Consider the following 22,728-nt stretch of genomic DNA (forward strand, 5'->3'; position numbering starts at 1 on the left):
GAGCACAGTAGGAAGCTGTGCACATCAGAGAAGCTTTGAAAACCAGTTTCATGACTGGCCAGGGTACCGTGTGACACTTCTGTTTGTTTCTCCTTGATGAAAACCTGCCCCCTTGGTTGACTCTAATTCCCTGTAAGCCACCCACCCTCCCACCTTCGATCACAGCTTGCTTGCAAAGGAAATAAAGTCACTATCATTTAAAAAACATGTATTCTTTATTAACTGATTATAAAAATAGGGAGATAACTCACAAGGTAGCCCGGCTGGGGTGTGGGAGGAGGGTGGGAGGGAAGGAAAAGGCTACTTTAAAACTTGTTGAATGCCAGTCTTCTGCTGCTTGGGCTGTCCACTGGGGTGGAGTGGTTGGGTGCCCGGAGCCTCGCCTCCCCTCCCCCCGCGTTCTTGGGCATCTGGGTGGGGAGGCTATGGCACTTGGGAAGGAGGGAGGGCGGTTAAGCAGGGGCTGCAGCAGCAGTCTGTGATCCTGCTGCCGTTCATGAACCTCCACCAGACGCTAGAGCATGTCCATTTGATCCCGCAGTATCCCCAGCATTTCCTCATGCCTCCTCTGATCTTCCTGTTGCCACCTCGCCTTACGTTCATCGACCACCGTCTTGTAGTCTGCTATTGTGTCCCTCCACACAGCTCTGTCAGTGACAGACGACTGCATGAGCTCAGAGAACATGTCATCGCGTGTGCGTTTTTTTCGCCGCCTTATCTGAGATAGCCTTTGGGACAGAGGAGGAAGGCTTGAATCATTTGCAGCTGCTGGAGGAAAAAAAAGGGAGTGGGGTATTTAAAAAGATACATTTTACAGAACAATGGCTATACTCTTTCACGGTGAACAACACTATTCACATTACACATAGCACATGAGATTTTGGTACAAGTTCACATTTTGCATCTTATATTGAGTGCCTGGGGCGTTCGTGTTACAGATCACACATGCAGAGCCAGGCAACAGAATTTGGCTTGCAAGCGGCCATGGTAAGCCATAGTCTTTCAGCTTCTGCAACCTTCATAACAGCAGCCCCCTCCTTTCCCATACCAAGCAAAGCCCGTTGAGCTGGCCATTTACTGCTGCAGTTTTCCTGTTAACGTGCAGCAGCAGAAACCAAACTAACCCCCTTCCCCCTTCCAATTCTCCGGAATGATCGCTTTTCCCCTCCCCCACCATGTGGCTGGTATCAGGGAAGATCCCTGCTAGCCAAACACGAACAGCTCAGTGCCAATGGCCCCTCCCTCCCACCAGGTGGCTAGCTGCGGGGAGGATTTCTTTTCAGCCACAGGCAAACAGCCCAGTAGGAACGGGCACCTCTGAATGTCCCCTTAATCAACTTGCCCTATTTCAACCAGGTTACCATGAACGATATCACTCTCCTAAGGATAACACAGAGAGATAAAGAACGGATGTTGCTTGAATGCCAGCAAACACTGGGACCATATGCTGCCAGGCTTTGTCATGCAATGATACCAGATTACCCCACCATGCTAGTAGCAAGTAAAGTGTCCTACCATGGAAGACTGAATAAGGCTGCTCTCCCCAGAAACCTTCTGCAAAGGCTTTTAGAGTACCTCCAAGAGATGTACCTGGATCTACCTCCCTGGAAGATTTCTGCTCCATCCCCAGACACGTTAACAGACTTTTCCAGGAGCAGTACTGGCCACGAATGTATCCCAAGTCCTAAGGGCTACTTAATCATTAAAAAACACTTGCTTTTATAACATGTATTATATTTTAAAAGGTACACTCACTAGAGGTCCCTTCTCCGGCTTCATTGGGTTGGGAGGGTATTTCAGTCAGGGTGATAAAAAGATCCTGGCTGTCAGGGAAAACGGTGTGTTGTGTGCTCCCCCCAAGCTCGTCGTCATCCTCATTTTCCCCATCTGCAAAATCCTCAGCCATGGCGGAGAGTATCCCATCCATGGACAGGGGTAGGATAGTGGTGGCGGCCCCCCCTAGAATTGCATGCAGCTCAGCATAGAAGCGGCATGTTTGGGGCTCTGTCCCGGAGAGTCTGTTTGATTCTTTGGTTTTCTGGTACGCTTGTCCGAGCTTCTTAAGTTTTACACGGCACTGTGTTGTGTCCCTGATGTAGCCTCTGTCCCTCATGGCCTCTGAGAATTTTTGAAATGTTTTGGCATTTCGTCTTTTGGAACGTAGTTCTGATAGCACGGATTCTTCTCCCCATACAGCGATCAGATCCAGTACCTCCCGTTCGGTTCATGCTGGAGCTCTTTTTCGATTCTGGGACTGCACGGTCACCTGTGCTGATGAGCTCGCCTGGCCAAACAGGAAATGAGATTCAAAAGTTCCGAGGGCTTTTCCTGTACACCTGGCCAGTGCATCTGAGTTCAGAGTGCTGTCCAAAGCGGTCACAATGGTGCACTGTGGGATAGCTCCCAGAGGCCAATACCTTCGAATTGCGTCCACACTAACTCTAATTCGAAATGGTGATGTCGATTTCAGCGCTAATCCCCTCGTTGGGGAGGAGTAAAGAAATTGGTTTTAAGAGCCCTTTATGTCAAAAAAATGGCTTCGTTGTGTGGACGGGTGCAGAGTTAATTCGGATTTAATGCTGCTAAATCCGACAAACTCATAGTGTAGACCAGCCCTTAGTCCAAGTCACATCTAGTAGTAGCCCATAGTGAGTCTAGTCCTCAGTGTCTCGGGGTGGGGAGGGGGCAGAGACAGCTCTGTATTGTATGTACCAGTTTGGTGAGTATTGTGCTAATCACTGGATGTGGAAGATTTAGAGAAATAGCTGCTAAATGACTCATTTCCCATTAAGAATGAACTTTAGACTAATGTGGCCCCCTCCTGAGCTGGGCTGTGCAATGAGCCAGTACTAATTGTGCCCTAAAGCAGGACACTCCTCCTGGCATTCACACTCTCCCTGCTTTCCATCAGATTTAGCTCATGGTATGAGCTTTCTCTTTCCTCACGGTGACCCCTGCCTTGCGATTTGGCAGTAGTGTGAGTGCAACTTGGGTCAGACAAGGTGCAGAGTGCAGAAACAGGCATCTCCTTTCTTAAGTGACATCATAAAACTGTCCAGAAAATATAAGTTGAGTAGCATGTCTTCTAACAGCACGCGTAGCTCCAGCTTACAGATGCTTTCCTGGCTCTTACCATCAAGCCTCATGAGAGTGTGTCAGGACCATCTTCCAGCAGAGACCTCAGCTCACAGTTTCTGTGGATGCTTGGTTGTTCCAAACAGACTAAAGGGCACCAGATCTGGGCTGGCTCTGAGCATTGCCGACAAGCACTGAAATACCTGCAAGACCATTTAAAATCAAAAACACTGGGCCCCCATCTTCAATTACAATCTGACCCCTTTCCATCATCTGGAAGCATAAAAGAGGCAAAATTAGACCAAAATGTCCCCCCCCCCCCCAATATATCCTCTGTAGGGGGGTTTCCCAGCCACCACAGAACTGGGGTAAGGGTTCTGCACAAACTCTGCTCCCATGTCGTGGCACAGAGGGCTGATTAGGGAGGTGGGCAAAGAGCAGGGCTGACCTTACCATGAGGCGATCTGAGGTGGCTGCCTCAGGTGCCAGACTGTGGGGGGCCGCACCACTAGGACCCAGAGTTTCAAAGTTTTGGCCCAAGTGATGTGGGGGTGATATTTGAGCTCCCCACCTCAGGTGCCAAAATATTGTAGGCCGCCCCGGCCAAAGAGCACTGTGCAATGGCTATTCTCTGATTGCCATGGCCCAGAGGAGGTACTAGGAAGCAGAGCATAAGATAAAGCAGTCTCAAGGCTGCTTTAACTTACACTAAGATCAGGTTGGCCCTGGAATGCCCTCCTCTTCTACCCCAGTTCCTGCCTTCTGTGCAGAAGTGAAGTAAATGAGAATCAGGCCCTGTGAATTTAGAGTTTGCAAATAAGAAATTCTAAGCGGCTCAATTAAAGTTAATGAAAAAGGAAACCTCTGTTTGGTATGAAGCACTTGGGTGAATAGCGGTGCTGAAAGAAGAGAAACATAACACACATTCTCTTAATCCAGATGTGCATTTCCTTCCCTGAGCAGTTATTATTTCACTGATAATTAGTGCACCAGGCAAAGTTTTACTGCTAACCTTTGGAAAAAATGTAGAAGTGTTTTGACAAAATGTCAAATACAACCAGGACGCATAGGCCTGAAAACAATCCATAAATTGTTTTATAGACTAGGATATTACAGACTAGCAGTTACTAAGGGAATTTCTCTGCAGAAGGAAAGGGAAACCAACTCCTGTCAAAGCCCAGGGAAATGGGGGAGGAAGGTATTCCGAAACTCAAATATGGCAGCATGAGTCTACAAGGAATGTACTCCACAGTAGTGCCATTGCAATGGGAAACCATCACTCCCTCTACAGTTAAAATATATCTCCTAAAAATACATTAGAGAATCCTTTATTAGGTTAAGGCATTTATAAAATCAGTAGCCACTTTACCTTGATCTCCAGTTCTGGAAGCGTACTGTAGTATTGCCAACCTCAAGCATTCAGAAATCATGACTCAGGGCCCATAATCATGACATTGGCTTGAAATTCATGAGTGTTTTTTAAAAAAGAAATAATATATTTTGGATCCTTTTTATTTGCCTTTTGGGTGTTTGAGCCTTTAGGGTCCACTTTCTTTTCAAACTTTTCAATAACCACACGGGTTTATCTTTTTTGAACAAAAGCTTAAGAGACTCACATAATCACTTGACTCCAGCAGCTGGGGCTTTCAGCAAAATTCCAATGAGCCCTATGATACATTTGCAAGAGTTGGAGACAGTGGGAACTTCTTGGCCCATGTGATAGCACAAATGCTAAGCAACAAACAAGGAAACTGAGACTGGTTAATAATGTTACTTCTGAAAAGCCTTTTCTATTCTGAATTGCTGGTCCTAAGACTAATAATAACTAATAATAGTAATAACTGGATGCTCCATGGCCTTCGCCTTGGGCAGTTATTTACCCTTGGGCAAAGTGTGTGCCAGGCGCCACCGTTCTGATTGGATAGCGTTTTTCAGCCTCTGCACAGCTGTAAATTACAATACAAAGTGCCAGACAGTGGGCCTTGGTCTACATATGCCTATGTACTGCTGTCCTCTACCAGGCGGAATATTTCAGTCCTGTTCTAGTAAAGGTTCCCTATGCAGGCTTCTGTGCCAAAGGTCACGAGTTCGAGTCCCGATATTGGATCTACGGAGATGGCAGTTGATAAGAGCTCTGTATTTGATTTCAGATGCATAGGCTATGTCCCTGTGATGCTCCCCGGGGGTTGTGCGGCACCTTGCCACTACCTGTCCATCATGGAACAGCCTTGTTGGTACCTGCTGTAGCTCAGCTCCTTGAAACCAACAGCCTTCAGTCATACAAGCAGTGCTTTCCACACCTCTACAGACTTCGTTCCCCCCAGATCTGGCTAGGAACAGGCACAAACCAACCCCTCAGTTCCTGGTGCATTGCAGCCTGTCACTGGATGCTCATAGAAATTACCAGGTAATCAGGGGTATAGTTGGGGGGGCATTGCTCCCCCTAAACTGCGAGCCTCAGGCAGGCATGGAATTGGCCTGACTGGAGCTGCCCCCCCCCCCAAATACAGAAGTCAGACTATGCCTATGCAGGTAAGCTGCCCCAAAGGAACAAGTACGTACAATATGACTGGTACCACTCAGGGCCCGCTCCTCTATGAGCGCCACACTAATTGACTTGTAGTGAAAACAAACAAAAAAGTTTGTTAACAAAGATAAAGATTCAAGAGACAGTGAGCAACCACCACCACAGGTTACATATAAAACAAAAGATGTAACATGCTTCTTAGAGTCTAAACAACTTAAAATAGCCTAAAATCCTTGTCTAAAGTAGTTTCTCACCCAGAGCAATCTTCCAGCATCACCAACCCACAGAGGCAACACAACTGTTGATAGTGGGGAGGGCAGGCCACAATTTAAAGGTTGGGGGAGGGGCATGTGACTGCACCATGGTCATCTCTGGGTACAGGAACCTTCCAGCTCCACCTTCCTGGGCCAGGGCAACCAATCCCGGAGCTTCTGCGCCCTCATGGACACCTCACGGAGGAGAGGCACAGGCAATGTCCCTAACTCAGGCTGAGCTGAGGGAACCCGCTCCTGGTGTTTTCCCAGAGGACCCCCCCCCCCGGACCAGGGCCACCGCTCCCTCCCCAGCTGGGTTCTCACAGGCATGGCGCTGCACAGATGTGGCAATCTGGAGCATCCCTGGCAGAGCAAGCCCTGCAAAGACAGCTTGGCTCTTGCAGAAATCTGGGGGACGGAGGGGAGGAGAACGTGACCCTGGAAGCCCACCCTGTTGCCTCTGCCAACCCACATGGCTGGGATCCAATGTTCATGGAGGCAAAAAGCACTGTCTTTTTTGCTCCTTCAGTGATGGACAAGGAGTGCCTTTTTGCCTTCCCCTTATATCCCCAAAGTTCACTGTCTTTGCAGCTCAGAGTCAGGATAGCCCTGTCATTCAGTCTGTGGTGTTTTGGCTCCAAGGTGCATACTCCTGTGTGCACAGATTTGGCTTCCATTGTGTTGGCTCACAATACTTAATTTACATTTCAACAGATAGAAGGATAAACATCTCTGGTCTGGCAGGAAACCAGTTTTTCCACTTCCGCTGGTGAGTAACACCTTGGTATAACATATGTTCAGTATGTAGGCATGACTTTTTAAATATCATCATATGTACATTTCACCAGCATGATCCCGGCTTTCACTAAGGAGCTCAAACATTCTTTATAGATAAATACCATGACAGCAGTGTGTAAAGGGTCATGAGCTTGTCAGGTCTAATAGGAATTACTGTGAAAGAACAGTATCAGAGGGGTAACCTTGCTAGTCTGGATTTGTAAAAGCAGCAAAGGTGCCACAGGACTCTTTGCTGCTGTTACAGAACAGTGAATCCTTTGCCAGCTGGTAGTGAGTTCTTAGGGTCACAGTAACCCTTTATATGAAGTTTCAGAGTAGCAGCCGTGGTAGTCTGTATCCACAGAAAGAACAGGAGTACTTGTGGCACCTTAGAGACAAACAAATTTATTCGAGCATAAGTTTTCGTGGCCTACAGCCCACTTCATCGGATGCAAGTGAGCTGTAGCTCACGAAAGCTTATGCTCAAATAAATTGGTTAGTCTCTAAGGTGCCACAAGTACTCCTTTTCTTTTTGCGAATCACTACAAAAGTTTTTTTTCTCCTGCTGATAATAGCTCATCTTAATTAATTAGCCTCTTACAGTTTGTATGGCAACTTCCACCTTCTCTCTGTGTGTATATTTGTTCTTACTATATGTTCCATTCTATGCATCCAATGAAGTGGGCTGTAGCCCATGAAAGCTTATGCTCTAATAAATTTGTTAGTCTCTAAGGTGCCACAAGTACTCCTGTTCTTTATATGAAGTGTGACTGCTGATGCTTGCCCCATGAAACTTAATTTAGGACAGAACCCAGTGACAGGGAATCAACTTCTCAAGTTGCAGCCCTGTGATAGCTGATACAGAAGTTTAATGGTGCTCCTCATTTTTGGGCTCATACACTTTGCCAGAAGCCGAGCCCACTTCAGAGCTGACTCAACAGGATATCTTTGAGCATTTGCAAACTCCCCCAAATAATACATCTGGAGTCAGTGGTAATAGTTAAGCAGAAATCCCTGACAATGGGCCATATTCTAGTCTTGATCTGTGCACAAGCTCCTGTTGTTGTTAGTGGGAGTTCTGGAAATGGAAGAAGAATAGAACACAGGCCAAGAGTGGAAGGACACATGCCAGAACTGTGTGAGGGATGTAAAAAACTCTGGTACAGGCTGTGTGGGGGAGGGGGGGGGCTGTAAAATGCTGGATCCACTGTAGTCAATAGGAGCTTTGCCATTGATTTCAATGAAGCCAGGATTTCATCTCTCTGTGGAAGCCATTAGATTTAATCTGTTAATTTCAGAGTAAACAGCCCAAATAAGAGATACTGTTTGTGGGCAGTGGTGATGGTTGTGGGAGATTAATTCAAAGACTCCAGAGAGTCTGCAAAACAATTGTCCAGAGCAGCCCGGACAGCTCTTCAGTTTTGATTTATAGCCACTCTGTGGCAAATTACTGAGCTTCTCATTCATTACGGCACATTGGCCTCTCCACTAATGCACAGATCTTGTAACGCGGGATGTTTTCACCTCCCACATAAAGAGCAGTAGAAGCTCCGTGCTTCAGCCCAGCAAAAACGTCCTCCTTGCCGTCTATCCCACAAGCCCTGTAATTAGCATGTTTGTCCGAGGTGTGCATCCATCGGTGTTATCGGCACAGTTGGCTCGCCTCAGTCTTGTGCTGACACTTCAGTAAAACAAACTGGGCAAGGCCCGCGGGGCCAAAGGCAGCCAAACAGAGGTCTGGCAAGAGGTCTGCCAAGCCAAACAGCTGAGCCATTAGATTCACTTGAACAAATCTGGGAAAAACCCACAAGATTAAACAGGAAGGAGCAAGGCTCTTCTACTTCAGCACTCTCTGCTCCATGAGTAATGTCAGGATCTCACTAATGACGGGAAAGAGGATATTATCCCACCGGGACAGTCTTGTATACAGCGTTACCTATCCAATCCATTAGACTTCCTGCTCTTGTCATTTTGATTTCTATAAAGAGGGCTTGCGTGTTGTCACGATATTTTAAAGAAATGCTTTCACGGTTTACAAACCTGTCCATCTTCTGCTCCCAAGTACAAGGTGCACCTCTGAGCCCTGCCTTCTCCATCCCTAAACTCAGAGCAGCATGTGCATTAGCCCCCCTACCCCAACCAACTCAACAAAATCCCTATACTGCACACACCCAATTCTCCCCCTGGGAAGAGGAGGAGCAAGAGTGACTGAGCCACACGTTACAGATGAGTCATGGCACTTACAGCAGCACTGGCAGGTGCTCAGATCCCACGGTGATGAAGGGAGGAGAAGAATCCATCCAGAATAGAAGAAACCTCTGTCTTGTTAGGGCAATATTTTCAAGCCTCTGTGTTTGAAGTTAGGCTCCTAAATTGACATTTAGGTAGCTAGATAGGAGTGGCCTGCTTTTCCCACTAAATTCCATGGCAATTGTGGGCACTCAGCAAACCTAAAAATCGGGCCGGTTTTATTTAGATGCCTAAATGTGGATATGGGAGACTAATTTTAGATACTGGGGTTTGAAAATTTGGGCCCAAGTTATGGTAAGATGCACAGTGAGAGACCTTTGTGTAGAGTCATTCTGCTACTCCTACAATATTCCCAGAGTGGGGGTAAAATGGTATACCCAGGCTCATATGATACAATTAGACCTGGACACCACTGATCTGGAATGTGGCATCTGAGATAAATATGGCAATTTCCTGCTACATTGTTGGGAGATCTTCCTGTATTAAGTTTATGCATCTTTGTGAGACAGGGATTTTCTCCCACCTTGCCTGGGGGATGGTGACCACACTGCCTCAGGAACTAAGAACAGTGGAGGGTGATTAGCAAATTCTCTCAGGCTGTGACATCTCTGTAGAGCTATCACTGCCTGGAGAGGCTTGCATAGGGCAGTTCAAACTGGATTCTCCAGAGACCAACAGACAAAGAAAGGACTTTGGGATAAATAGCCCAGTTTAAATTGACTCCGGGCCTTCTTTCTGATCCAGCAAATGGACAGGACCTTCTGTCCAACAGGGCCCCCCAATCCTTCCTGTGAAGAGTTAGGAGGACTTTCGCCTACTAAACCCCACAGAGATGGTGACCTCTGGTAGCATTCATATAGGAACTTATATGGTTTTTAGTATGTTTTCTCTGTAATGCTTTCACCTTAAGAATAAAATGTGCTTGCTTAGAAAGAGCTGTGAGGAAACCTATAGCTATAGTCATTTAGGCTGTTTATAGCCTTTGAAGAGTTAACAAAGCACAAACACTTGCCTGGTTAGGCAGTCTGGCTTGCTGGGAATAACACAGACTAGGCAAGGAACTGGGCAGCCTGGAAAAAACCTGATCAGGAGGGCAAGAGACACAGGTCTCCACCCAAGAGAGGTGACAGCGGAGGAGCTGGGAGCCTAGAGTGGGTGCTCACAGATGGAGGTGAAAATAAGCTGGTCTGGTACAGCGTACCGGCAAGAGCCAATATGCCGTGCCAGACCAGCTTCCCCAGGCTGACGATTTAAAGGGCCCAGAGCTCCCTGCAGCAGCCAGAGCCCTGGGCCCTTTAAACCGCCTCCCAAACCCCGCTGCCAGAGCCCTGGGGTAGCGGCAGCAGGGCTCTGGCGGTGATTTAAAGGGCTGCGGCTCCAGCTGCTGCGGGGAGCCCCAGGCCTTTTAAAACGCTGCCCGAGTCCCAGGGCTCCCAGCCGCCTCTGCAGCTGGTAGCTCCGGGGGTGATTTAAAGGCCCCGGGGCTCCCAGCCACAGCTGGAACCCCAGGGCCTTTATATCTTGACTTAAAGGGCCCAGGTATTTAAAGGCCCTGCCTCTTCTGGTTGAGGCCACACACCCTGCTCAGGACTCTGGCGTACCAGTAAGTCCTTTAAGTTACTTTCACCCCTGAGTACAGGGGCCATTGCCCTGCACTGTGACAGCAACATTTACACACTTAAAGCCTGACAGCAGCTTTCATTTCACATTTCAATCTCTGAAAGTGCAATGCTGTCCAGCAGCAAAGGGACGATTTCTAGATCCATAAGCCATCGATAGTGGGGTTGGGAGAGCCCCTGAAAGGTGGCAGGATCCAAGCATAAGACTAGAACACCAACCCACATTATACCACCCGAAAAACATGGAACAGGGGGTGGGGGAAGCATCAAGAACACAATAATGCTGACCTTAGCTGGAATAAACTTCCACTCTTAGCTGGAATCACTTCAGTTCTTCCGCGGCCACACACATGCAGTCATTAGAGGGTATTTTGGCTGCATGTGTTTTCTTCTTTTCCCACATCTGTCAGCTAAACCGGAGATCCACAGGCAAAGCGGAGCACTCCAGAGCATGATGGGGATTTCTGACATGCTCTAATGGGCTTTGGATCCATACAGCAATGAATTAATCACATTACAGAAAGAGAGGAAGGAGTTTCATTTGTGCCAGATATTATGGTGCTCCAGCATTATTTGCTTTGGGTACAGTTTTACTCATCTCTTCTTTACAGCAGCTTTCCAAGCAATGGAAATGAGAAGCACCTTGCCCAGCCATGAATTATCTGAGAAATATACAAGAATAAATCTAGGATCATCTGTGAAAACATCATAGTTCTGAGAGAAGGTGTGACGTTATTAACATAAACTGGGACCATATAAATCATTGTTGCAACCAAGGTCCTGTAGTGGCAACAAATCTTGTATAAAGGGGGTCAAATGAGGTGTCTAAGACAAGGTTATGGTTTGCTGGTTATGATTATGCTGTCTATATGTGTGTATCATTTTTGTAGTCAAAGTTATGAATATTGGCTCTATACTGTCTATATTTCAAACTTGTGCTATGCTTCGGGGGAACACTCCAGACAAGTTGGTGTCAGCTCTGCCTAGCCTGCTTGATGGCCCATTAAGGACCATCAGCTATACAATTGACCCATTGAGAGAAAGCAGACACACCTTGGGACTCAGCAAGGTATGCAGGGACATGCCTATGGACAGAACTCTGAGGTTTTTCCAGGCCATGTGATGGACAGCTTGTCTTTGGAACAAAGAAAGAAAGACAGACCACATGGCAAGAGAATATGAAAAGCTGCTGCAGCTCCTCGATCTTGTCTTCAATCCTGCTTCTTACCTCTGGAGGGACTTTGCTACACTGAAGCTTTGAACCAAGGACTGAAAGACCCATCCCAGCTGTGGATGTACTCCAGAGACTTGATTTGAACCTGCAGTCTATTCCATCACTGCTACAAGCCTGAACCAAGAACTTTGCCATTACTGTATGTAATGGATTCCATTTAGCCAATTCTAGCTCTCATCTATATCTTTTTCCTTTTATGAATAAACCTTTAGATTTTAGATTCTAAAGGATTGGCAACAGTGTGATTTCTGGGTAAGATCTGATTTGTATATTGACCAGGGTCTGGGGCTTGGTCCTTTGGGATCGAGAGAACCTCTTTTCTTTTACTGGGGTATTGGTTTTCATAACCATCTGTCCCCATAACGAGTGGCACTGGTGGTGATACTGGGAAACTGGAGTGTCTAAGGGAATTGCTTATATGATTTGTGGTTAGCCAGTGGGGTAAAACCAAAGTCTTCTCTGTCTGGCTGGTTTGGTTTGCCTTGGTGTGCATAGAAACCCCAGCCTTGGGCTGTATCTGCCCAGCTTGAAGCAATTTGTCCTGAATTGGCACTCTCAGTTGGGTCCCACCAGAACCAGCATTGTTACAGAAGGAAAAGGAGTGCATTTTTCCATTAGTTACCTTTCGAACACCATGCCTGACTGAATGCACTGGAAGAGAAATTGCCCATCCAACATGTGAGGAGCTTGTTTAGATTGTGACATACGCTGATTTCACTGACATAGGTTGAGACTGATCTTCTAGAACAAAAATAAGGTTCACAGACAAACCCGATTTTGCAGTAACACCTGTTTTCCAACAGTGGTACTCCACTGGTTTCAATGGAGTTACTCCTTCAAAGCAGTCTAAGTCAAGTCAAAAGTCAGGTCTGTGATTTTAAACTGTAAAGGCAAGGAAACGCTAACTCAAGTTCTTCAGCCATGGACACAAATACCTGCAACTGGATATACAAAGGACCAATTTGCCTGCACAAGTGCCGGGGTGCATGCCATTTTTGCATATACACCTTGATCACTGCTTTTTGAAACAAAGGTTTGCAAAAAGTGCTCCAATATTAACAACCTTAGTTAGGGAGATGACCAGTAAACCCTGCTGAGAGTTTAGTACCCAAAATAAGGCACTTTGAATTTAAAAATAGACAAACTACAGTTACATTTAGCCCATGAGAGAAGGCTGGCTGTTGCCAGAAAACTGACCATGTGTTTCGGAAGTGCAGATCTGACCAAAAAAACAAAAAGAAAACCAGACCAGATCCATATTTATGATAGGGATTAATCTGACAGAATCAGGGCAGTCCAGATGGTGTGCAGAGAATCACTGAGGTTTTCAGTTTAAGCTCTTAAAAAAAAAAAGAGAGGTAGGAAATAGCTTAGTTTTATGCCTCTCATGGCCCACTAGATGTGGCTGACCAACATACCTTGTCCTGACCTTGTCCTTGATAAAGTAGAATTTTTAACCATAATCCAGCTTGCTTTGTGACTCCATATAATACTACTACACAAGCACAGTAAGGCTCTGAGTTTTAGATTTCTCTCAGAGGGCTAGCATGCCTCTGCTGAAACACACTGTTAGAATTAAGCCCTTCCCAAGGAAGCTCATCTGATACCATCACCAGATTTAAGGGTATATCTACACAGCAAAAAAGACCTTGCGGCAGCAAATCTTAGAGCCTGGGTCCACTGAGATTCTCTTCCCCCTTGAGGTTTCAGAGCCCAAGCTCGAATGTCTACACTGTTCTTTTTAGCCCTGCAGCATGAGTCTGAGTCAGTTGACCAGCGCTCAGATACTTGCTGCTGTGAGGTTTCGTTTGCTGTGTGGCTGTACCCTAAGATAAGAAAACAAACTAGCCAAGATTTTCAGAAGTCGTTAGTGATTTTGGGTGCCCACCTTGGCTCATTCAAAAGGGGCCTGGTTTTCAAAAATGCTGCACACCCAGCTCTGATAAATCAGGGCTTTTTAAGGGCTTTTTTAATTGAGAACCTAAATCACTTAGGGTATGTCTACACTGCAGCTGGGAGTGAGTCTCCTAGCCTGGGTAGGGTGTGGGGCTCACGCTAACTCGCTAAAAATAGCTGTGTGGACATTGTGGCACTGGCAATGGCGCAGCCTAACCCCCTGAACTCAAGTCCACGCGACCCCCGGCCTGAGGTCACATGGCTAGCCCAAGGCGGCTCCTGCACGACTACGTCCACACGGCTATTCTTAGTACACTAGTGCTAGCCCCACTGGCACAAGTATATCTCCCTGGCTGGGAGGCTGTCTGCCAGCTGCAGTGTAGACGTGCCCTTTGCTGCTTTAACAGACAAAAAAAATATCTTGGTTTCTTCTCCCAATACGTTAACACCCAAACGTCAAATCAAACTCTGCAGCCCGGTCAATTTTCCACTGATACCAAGAAAAATCTTTTCACGTTTCAAAACAGCTCTAGTGTTCAGCTTCACCTGTGTTGTGTTAGGCATAATTCAGACTGCAGAGAGGGTACATCAGGCAATGCCTATAGGCCAGATTCTGATTCCAGACACAAAATCAGTGCAACTCCATATCCGTAGGTGTTTGTCACTCACAAGACATGATCAAAGGGGTTAAAAAAAAAATCATTGACAGTTCCCCCAATCTCCCACTACACACACCAGAATTAAACACAAATTGCCATGCATCACTGGTGCTACTATAAGGCAGGCTAAGCCTGTAAAGGCTTAATTTTCAGACGTGGCCTCTCATTTTGTGCCTGCAATCAACTATGACAGCAAATTATCCTGGATGTAATTGTAGAAGCCATTCTTGAAAATTTGCCCCCCCCCCCCCCCATCGTTCTTCCAAATCCTCAGAGAAGTGACTAACCTTATAAATACACTGAGAGTTCCCCTGTTTCTGAATGGACATGTTTCAAAGGAGAATCCACCAGCACAACTAACCCATAATGCATAGATCACAGTTCATTCTTAGAACAAAGCAGAGAGTATACAGCATTCTCTCTTTGGAACTCATGGCCACAGGAAGTCGCTGAGGCCAAGAATTAAGCAAGATTCAGAAAAGGACTGAACAGGTTTATGGATATCACCAATACACAGAGTATTCATGATTAATGATGATCATTCTGGAATGGATGTTAGCCATCATGCTTCAAGGTTGAAGCCAATCTCTAATTATTAGAGAGCAGGATCAGACCTAACGGGAATGGGGGAGTGAATTACCCCACATCTGATTACTGCATGGTTCTTTCTGGAGTCACACAGGACTAGATGGACCTTGGGTCTGATCCAGTCTGTCGATTCCTATGTTCATGTATCATATTAGATTTTTTTCCTGGGTGCAGAGGGGATGTTTTGTATGTTTCTAGCTCCAGCCCTTCTTCTAGCCCCAATGCACCATACAATCTCCCCAAGCCAATCCATAAGATTCCTACCCTTGTCGCCTTCAGGTCCCTCTTGAAGCCAGGTTCTGCTGCGTTACATAGGAGTTGAGCTGCCCTGCCTATATCAACTGCCTGTTGTTGGTCTCTCCCCCCCATAACTCTGTCTACTTGTCTGTCCGCCCTTAGACTAGGAGGATGTCGGAGCAGGGAGCATCCTATTCTTCCCGATTGTTTGGAAAGAACCTACTACATTGACATCACTACCATCGATAAGTAATAATCATCATACCACCACTACTATTTGGACATTTAAAAACCTAATTAATAGTATGTCAGCAAGGCTGACTCAAGGCACAATTAGGTGTGGTTTCCTGTCCTTACTGATTAAGAAATCCACTTTATTTTATAATTTCATTAAATACAACAACTGCATGGTGTCCTAACTGGCACCTCAATCAACAAAAAGGTGACAAAGGATGTAAGCAAAACATATAGCTTAACAAGTCTGTCAGCTGAAGATAGACTTGTGTGGCCAGTATACCAATAATGCTGGGAAAACATTACGCTTCCAGTAAAAGGCAAACGCAATAGACCTCCAGGAGAGCAATAAAATGTTGTAGCCAGCACATTTAATAAGGACATGCTCTGTGCATAGTGTAATCTTATGTGCTCGATGCCCAGTGGAATTCACAGGAATTTGAAACGGCAACATCAGATCTCAGTTTCTCAAAATGTACTGACTGCTTATAAATTAAGGGCATGATTTGGGTTAATTGCTTTTCATTTGCGTTGATGAAACCATACGTTATGTTTATTCTAAAGGGATTGTTTTACACTCTTAACCTGCAATGATGGAGGGCTTTCCTCGGCAACAATGGCACAAACTCAACTTTTCCATTAAATCTTGGGGACGTGTTCTAGCCCAGTGCACTACACATGCTCAAAGCATCTATTTGATAGTTTCTCAAACTTCTCTGAATGAATTTCTGGTGAAAGACTCTGCTTTTTCTCCATCAATGTCAATGGAAATGTCGTCATTTGAAAGCCTGTGACCTGCCGACATGCTATGAAACAATGTCCTGGGGCCTCAGCTATGTCAGACTGTAAAGCCCTCTTAATGACTCATTTCAGCCAATCCAATTGCAGTATGTAAATGAACTGGAGAGGAATAGGTAGTGATTGGCTGAGTTACCTTCGGCGTCACAAAATACCCCTACTTATGAATGACCTGAACCGTTCATAGGACAGCAGCTGAGCATGGACAAAGCAGTACAATGCAAAGAGGACAGGAGTGTGTGAAGAACAGTACTGGAGAGTAAAGAAGGGGAACAGACAGGCCAAGGGGTACAGCAGCAACAAAGCAGGCAATAGGTAATGATGGCTCCAATAGCAGTTGAAATTGGGGAACTGAAGCAGCACAAGATAGGTAGAGGAAGGGCTACAGGAAGACGTGGTCCCTATCTTGGATTGGGTTACTTGGGTAGCTATATGATCATTATCCCCTGTGTGCACCTGAATGAATTTTCTTTGAACTCAGGCAGTTAGCCTCTGATCTGGATGCAGAAAAATCTCCACAACCTGTATGTGTGCAAAGAGCTCTTATTTTTCTAGCCAAGACAACTAGTGTCTTTTGAATGCTAAGAAGTTCGTCTTTCTCGGTCCTCTCCTAACTTATTTCATTTCAACCAATGGGGCTTGTCATAAATATAAAGGGAAGGGTAAACCCCTTTGAAATCCCTCCTGGCCAGGGGAAAGCTCCTCTCACCTGTAAAGGGTTAAGAAGCTAAAGGTAACCTCGCTGGCACCTGACCAAAATGACCAATGAGGAGACAAGATACTTTCAAAAGCTGGGAGGAGGGAGAGAAACAAAGGGTTTGTGTGTCTGTCTGTAGTCATCTTGGCCAGGGACAGAACAGGAATGGAGTCTTAGAACTTTTAGTAAGTAATCTAGCTAGGTATGTGTTAGATTATGATTTCTTTAAATGGCTGAGAAAAGAATTGTGCTGAATAGAATAACTATTTCTGTCTGTGTATCTTTTTTGTAACTTAAGGTTTTGCCTAGAGGGGTTCTCTATGTTTTTGAATCTAATTACCCTGTAAGATATCTACCATCCTGATTTTACAGGGGGGATTTCTTTATTTCTATTTACTTCTATTTTTTATTAAAAGTCTTCTTGTAAAACACTGAATGTTTTTTCATTGTTCTCAGATCCAAGGGTTTGGGTCTGTGGTCACCTATGCAAATTGGTGAGGCTTTTTATCCAACATTTCCCAGGAAAGGGGGAGTGCAAGTGTTGGGAGGATTGTTCATTGTTCTTAAGATCCAAGGGTCTGGGTCTGTAGTCACCTAGGCAAATTGGTGAGGCTTTTTACCAAACCTTGTCCAGGAAGTGGGGTGTAAGGTTTTGGGAAGTATTTTGGGGGGAAGGACGCGTCCAAACAGCTCTTCCCCAGTAACCAGTATTAGTTTGGTGGTGGTAGCGGCCATTCCAAGGATAACGGGGGTAATATTTTGTACCTTGGGGAAGTTTTGACCTAAGCTGGTAAAGATAAGCTTAGGAGGGTTTTCATGCAGGTCCCCACATCTGTACCCTAGAGTTCAGAGTGGGGGAGGAACCTTGACATGGTGGCACAGTGGTGGGATTAACCTGAAATCATTTTGAGATCCAGTTGAGATTTTTTGAACTAGAAATACAGATTTTAAAAAGGAATTTTTAGGAAGTCCAGAAGGCAGCTTTGAAACTGAAAGCAGCTTGGTTTCTCTCTGCTTTGTGGCCAAGCAGAGACAAAAGGGGATTATCTTGTGAATTGCAGGTTTTCTTGCCTGGAGGCAGGGTACTTAACTCCTGCAGGGAAATTCACAGTCTTCCAACCCAGAGGTTTTTTTTTTTTTTCTTTTCTTCCTAAAAGTAAATAGGGGGTGTGTGCTCTACCCATTTGCCTGGAGACAAAAGTGGCAGGGTTTTTTTTTTGGATTTTGATTTTTTTTTTTGTTTGTTTTACAAGGAGCACAGGTTTGAAAAGAAATTTTTTTCTTCTTTGGGCTGGGTAAGCAGGTTTCCAAGTAGTTGGAGGTTTTTTGCTTTAATTTGGGCCCAGAGCAGAGACAAGGGAATTGTCTTTTTCTGTAGGCTGACAATCACTATCAGAGAATAGGTATTCTATTCCAGCACAGCAAAATTTTACAGCCAAGTTTTGTTTGTTTATTTCTAAACCTCGGGTGTAAAGTTAGTTAAAAACAGAGAGGTTAGAATGGCCAAATCCTCAGCTCGACTACAGCTGGAATTAGCCAAATTTCAGGCTGAGGAAAAACAAAGGGAACATGAAAGACAGATAGAACTCATGCGGCTGAAGGAGGAGGAGAAGGAAAAAGAGAGGAAGCATGTGGAGGAGATGGAGAGGATAAAGGCCCAGCAGAATATACCAACAAACCCTAGCAATCCTTCTCCAGGTACCACTTCCCATCCCAGAAAGTTCCCCACCTACAAGGCAGGTGATGATACTGAGGCCTTCTTAGAAAACTTCGAAAGGGCCTGCCTTGGGTACAACATCTCTACTGACCAATACATGGTAGAGCTGAGGCCGCAGCTCAGTGGACCCTTAGCTGAGGTGGCAGCTGAAATGCCTAAAGAACACATGAACAAGTATGAACTGTTTAAATCCAAGGCGAGAGTCAGAATGGGGATAACACCCGAGCAGTCTCGTCGGAGGTTCAGAGCCCTAAGGTGGAAACCAGACATGTCATTTACCCGACATGCCTACCACATTGTAAAACATTGGGATGCCTGGATATCAGGAGCAAGTGTTGAATCTCCAGTAAATTTGCCCTTCCTAATGCAAATGGAACAATTCTTAGAGGGTGTTCCTGAGGAAATAGAAAGATACATCCTAGATGGGAAACCCAAAACTGTAATTGAGGCAGGAGAGATTGGAGCCAGATGGGTGGAGGTGGCAGAGAAGAAGAAAACTGGTCGCAGTTGGAGCGGAGACCAGAAGGGACCACCCCAGACCACACCCTATTACCGGGGGCCGCCCAAAGCCCCACCTACCTCCCAAAGAACCCTCCAGACCCCTTATCGTCCCACCACCCCGTTCTCCAGCAACCCTCCTCGCCCCAGTGACCCGTCAGCTGGACGATGTTTTAAGTGTAACGAGCTGGGGCATATAAAGGCCAACTGCCCCAAGAACCCCAACAGATTACAGTTCATTGCACCGGAATCACACCAGAGGTCCACAGGCCCAGATACCTCCCAGATACCCTTGGAGCGGAGGGAAACTGTGAGTGTGGGTGGGAAGAAGGTCACCGCGTGGAGGGACACCGGAGCACAAGTGTCAGCTATCCATGCTTCCTTAGTGGACCCCAATTTAATCAACCCAGAGATCCAAGTGACGATTCAACCCTTCAAGTCCAACTCTTTCAATTTGCCTACAGCCAAGTTGCCTGTCCAGTACAAGGGCTGGTCAGGAATGTGGACTTTTGCAGTCTATGATGATTATCCCATCCCCATGCTGTTGGGGGAAGACTTGGCCAATCATGTGAAGCAGGCCAAGAGGGTGGGAATGGTCACCCGCAACCAGGCTAAACAAGCCGTGAGGCCTAGCTCTGTTCCGGAAACTTCTATCAGGACCCAGTCAGAGGTGATGGACCTGGACCCCAGGCCAATGTCTGCAACAGCAGTAGTGGATCCAGTCCCAGAGACCCAGACGGAACCAGTCCCAGAACCGGAACCAGCCGAACAACCCACACCAGACCCCGTGTCAGCACTGAATCCAGTATTTGCAACCTCAACACCAGAGGGACCCACCGAACCTGAACTGGCAGCAGCCGATAACCCTACACAAGAGGCTCAGCCGGAGCCTGAATCCCAACATAGTGCACCAGCGGAGAGCGGTTCACAGTCAACAGAAACAGCTCCATCCCCTATATCGCTTCCAGAGGGACCAAGCCTAGGTCCACAATCCCATGAGGAACTGATGTCTCCAGCATCAAGGGAACAGTTCCAGACCGAACAGGAAGCAGATGAAAGCCTCCAGAGAGCTTGGACGGCGGCACGGAGCAACCCACCGCCTCTCAGCTCTTCTAATCGATCCAGGTTTGTTGTAGAAAGAGGACTTTTATACAAGGAAACTCTTTCTGGGGGACACCAGGAAGACTGGCATCCTCAGAGACAGTTGGTAGTTCCAACTAAATACCGGGCCAAGCTCTTGAGCTTAGCCCATGATCACCCTAGTGGCCATGCTGGGGTGAACAGGACCAAAGACCGTTTGGGGGGGTCATTCCACTGGGAGGGAATGGGCAAGGATGTTTCTACCTATGTCCAGTCTTGTGAGGTGTGCCAAAGAGTGGGAAAACCCCAAGACCAGGTCAAAGCTCCTCTCCAGCCACTCCCCATCATTGAAGTTCCATTTCAGCGAGTAGCTGTGGATATTCTGGGTCCTTTTCCGAAAAAGACACCCAGAGGAAAGCAGTACATACTGACTTTCATGGATTTTGCCACCCGATGGCCGGAAGCAGTAGCTCTAAGCAACACCAGGGCTAAAAGTGTGTGCCAGGCACTAGCAGACATTTTTGCCAGGGTAGGTTGGCCCTCCGACATCCTCACAGATGCAGGGACTAATTTCCTGGCAGGAACTATGAAAAACCTTTGGGAAGCTCATGGGGTAAATCACTTGGTTGCCACTCCTTACCATCATCAAACAAATGGCATGGTGGAGAAGTTTAATGGAACTTTGGGGGCCATGATACGTAAATTCGTAAATGAGCACTCCAATGATTGGGACCTAGTATTGCAGCAGTTGCTCTTTGCCTACAGAGCTGTACCACATCCCAGTTTAGGGTTTTCCCCATTTGAACTTGTATATGGCCGTGAGGTTAAGGGGCCATTGCAGTTGGTGAAGCAGCAATGGGAGGGATTTACACCTTCTCCAGGAACTAACATTCTGGACTTTGTAACCAACCTACAAAACACCCTCCGAACCTCTTTAGCCCTTGCTAGAGAAAACTTACAGGATGCTCAAAAAGAGCAAAAAGCCTGGTATGATAAACATGCCAGAGAGCGTTCCTTCAAAGTAGGAGACCAGGTCATGGTCTTAAAGGCGCTCCAGGCCCATAAAATGGAAGCATCGTGGGAAGGGCCATTCGTGGTCCAGGAGCGCCTGGGAGCTGTTAATTATCTCATAGCATTCCCCACCTCCAACCGGAAGCCTAAGGTGTACCATATTAATTCTCTAAAGCCCTTTTATTCCAGAGAATTAAAGGTTTGTCAGTTTACAGCCCAGGGAGGAGACGACGCTGAGTGGCCTGAAGGTGTCTACTACGAAGGGAAATGTGCTGGTGGTGTGGAAGAGGTGAACCTCTCCATGACCCTTGGGCGTATGCAGCGACAGCAGATCCAGGAGCTGTGCACTAGCTACGCGCCAACGTTCTCAGCCACCCCAGGACTGACTGAACGGGCATACCACTCCATTGACACAGGTAATGCTCACCCAATTAGGGTCCAACCTTACCGGGTGTCTCCTCAAGCTAAAACTGCTATAGAACGGGAGATCCAGGATATGTTACAGATGGGTGTAATCCGCCCCTCTGAAAGTGCATGGGCATCTCCAGTGGTTCTAGTTCCCAAACCAGATGGGGAAATACGTTTTTGCGTGGACTACCGTAAGCTAAATGCTGTAACTCGCCCAGACAACTATCCCATGCCACGCACAGATGAACTATTAGAGAAACTGGGACGGGCCCAGTTCATCTCTACCTTGGACTTAACCAAGGGGTACTGGCAGGTACCGCTAGATGAATCTGCCAAGGAAAGGTCAGCCTTCATCACACATCTCGGGCTGTATGAATTTAATGTACTCCCTTTCGGGCTGCGAAATGCAACCGCCACTTTCCAAAGACTTGTAGATGGTCTCCTAGCGGGATTAGGAGAATATGCAGTCGCCTACCTTGACGATGTGGCCATATTTTCGGATTCCTGGGCAGACCACCTGGAACATCTACAAAAAGTCCTTGAGCGCATAAGGGAGGCAGGACTAACTGTTAAGGCTAAGAAGTGTCAAATAGGCCTAAACAGAGTGACTTACCTTGGACACCAGGTGGGTCAAGGAACTATCAGCCCCCTACAGGCCAAAGTGGATGCTATCCAAAAGTGGCCTGTCCCAAAGTCAAAGAAACAGGTTCAATCCTTCTTAGGCTTGGCCGGTTATTACAGACGATTTGTACCGCACTACAGCCAAATCGCTGCCCCACTGACAGACCTAACCAAAAAGAAACAGCCAAATGCTGTTCAGTGGACCGGAAAGTGTCAGAAGGCCTTTAACAAGCTTAAAGCGACACTCATGTCTGACCCTGTACTAAGGGCCCCAGACTTTGACAAACCGTTCCTAGTAACCACAGATGCATCCGAGCGTGGTGTGGGAGCAGTTTTAATGCAGAAAGGACCTGATCAAGAATTCCACCCTGTAGTGTTTCTCAGCAAAAAACTGTCTGAGAGGGAAAGCAACTGGTCAGTCACTGAAAAAGAATGTTATGCCATTGTCTACGCTCTGGAAAAGCTACGCCCATATGTTTGGGGACGGCGTTTCCACCTGCAAACCGACCATGCTGCACTAAAGTGGCTTCACACCGTCAAAGAAACTA

The 22,728-nt window shown here is 46.5% G+C and overlaps 1 long non-coding RNA gene across 1 annotated transcript in view; it reads right to left on the reverse strand.

The window, feature by feature from the left end:
* Positions 1–244: 244 nt before the first annotated feature.
* The window catches only part of LOC311522786, a 48,134-nt gene continuing 25,650 nt past the window's right edge, over positions 245–22,728 (reverse strand). The window contains exons 2-3 of the long non-coding RNA XR_014712182.1: positions 1,756–3,278; positions 245–768 (exon numbers count right to left, since the gene is read on the reverse strand). This is a non-coding gene — a long non-coding RNA (uncharacterized lncRNA). The remainder of the gene's footprint in view (positions 769–1,755; positions 3,279–22,728) is intronic.

Source organism: Lepidochelys olivacea (assembly GCF_965140295.1).
Source record: "Lepidochelys olivacea isolate rLepOli2 genome assembly, chromosome: 6".
NCBI lineage: Eukaryota > Metazoa > Chordata > Testudines > Cheloniidae > Lepidochelys > Lepidochelys olivacea.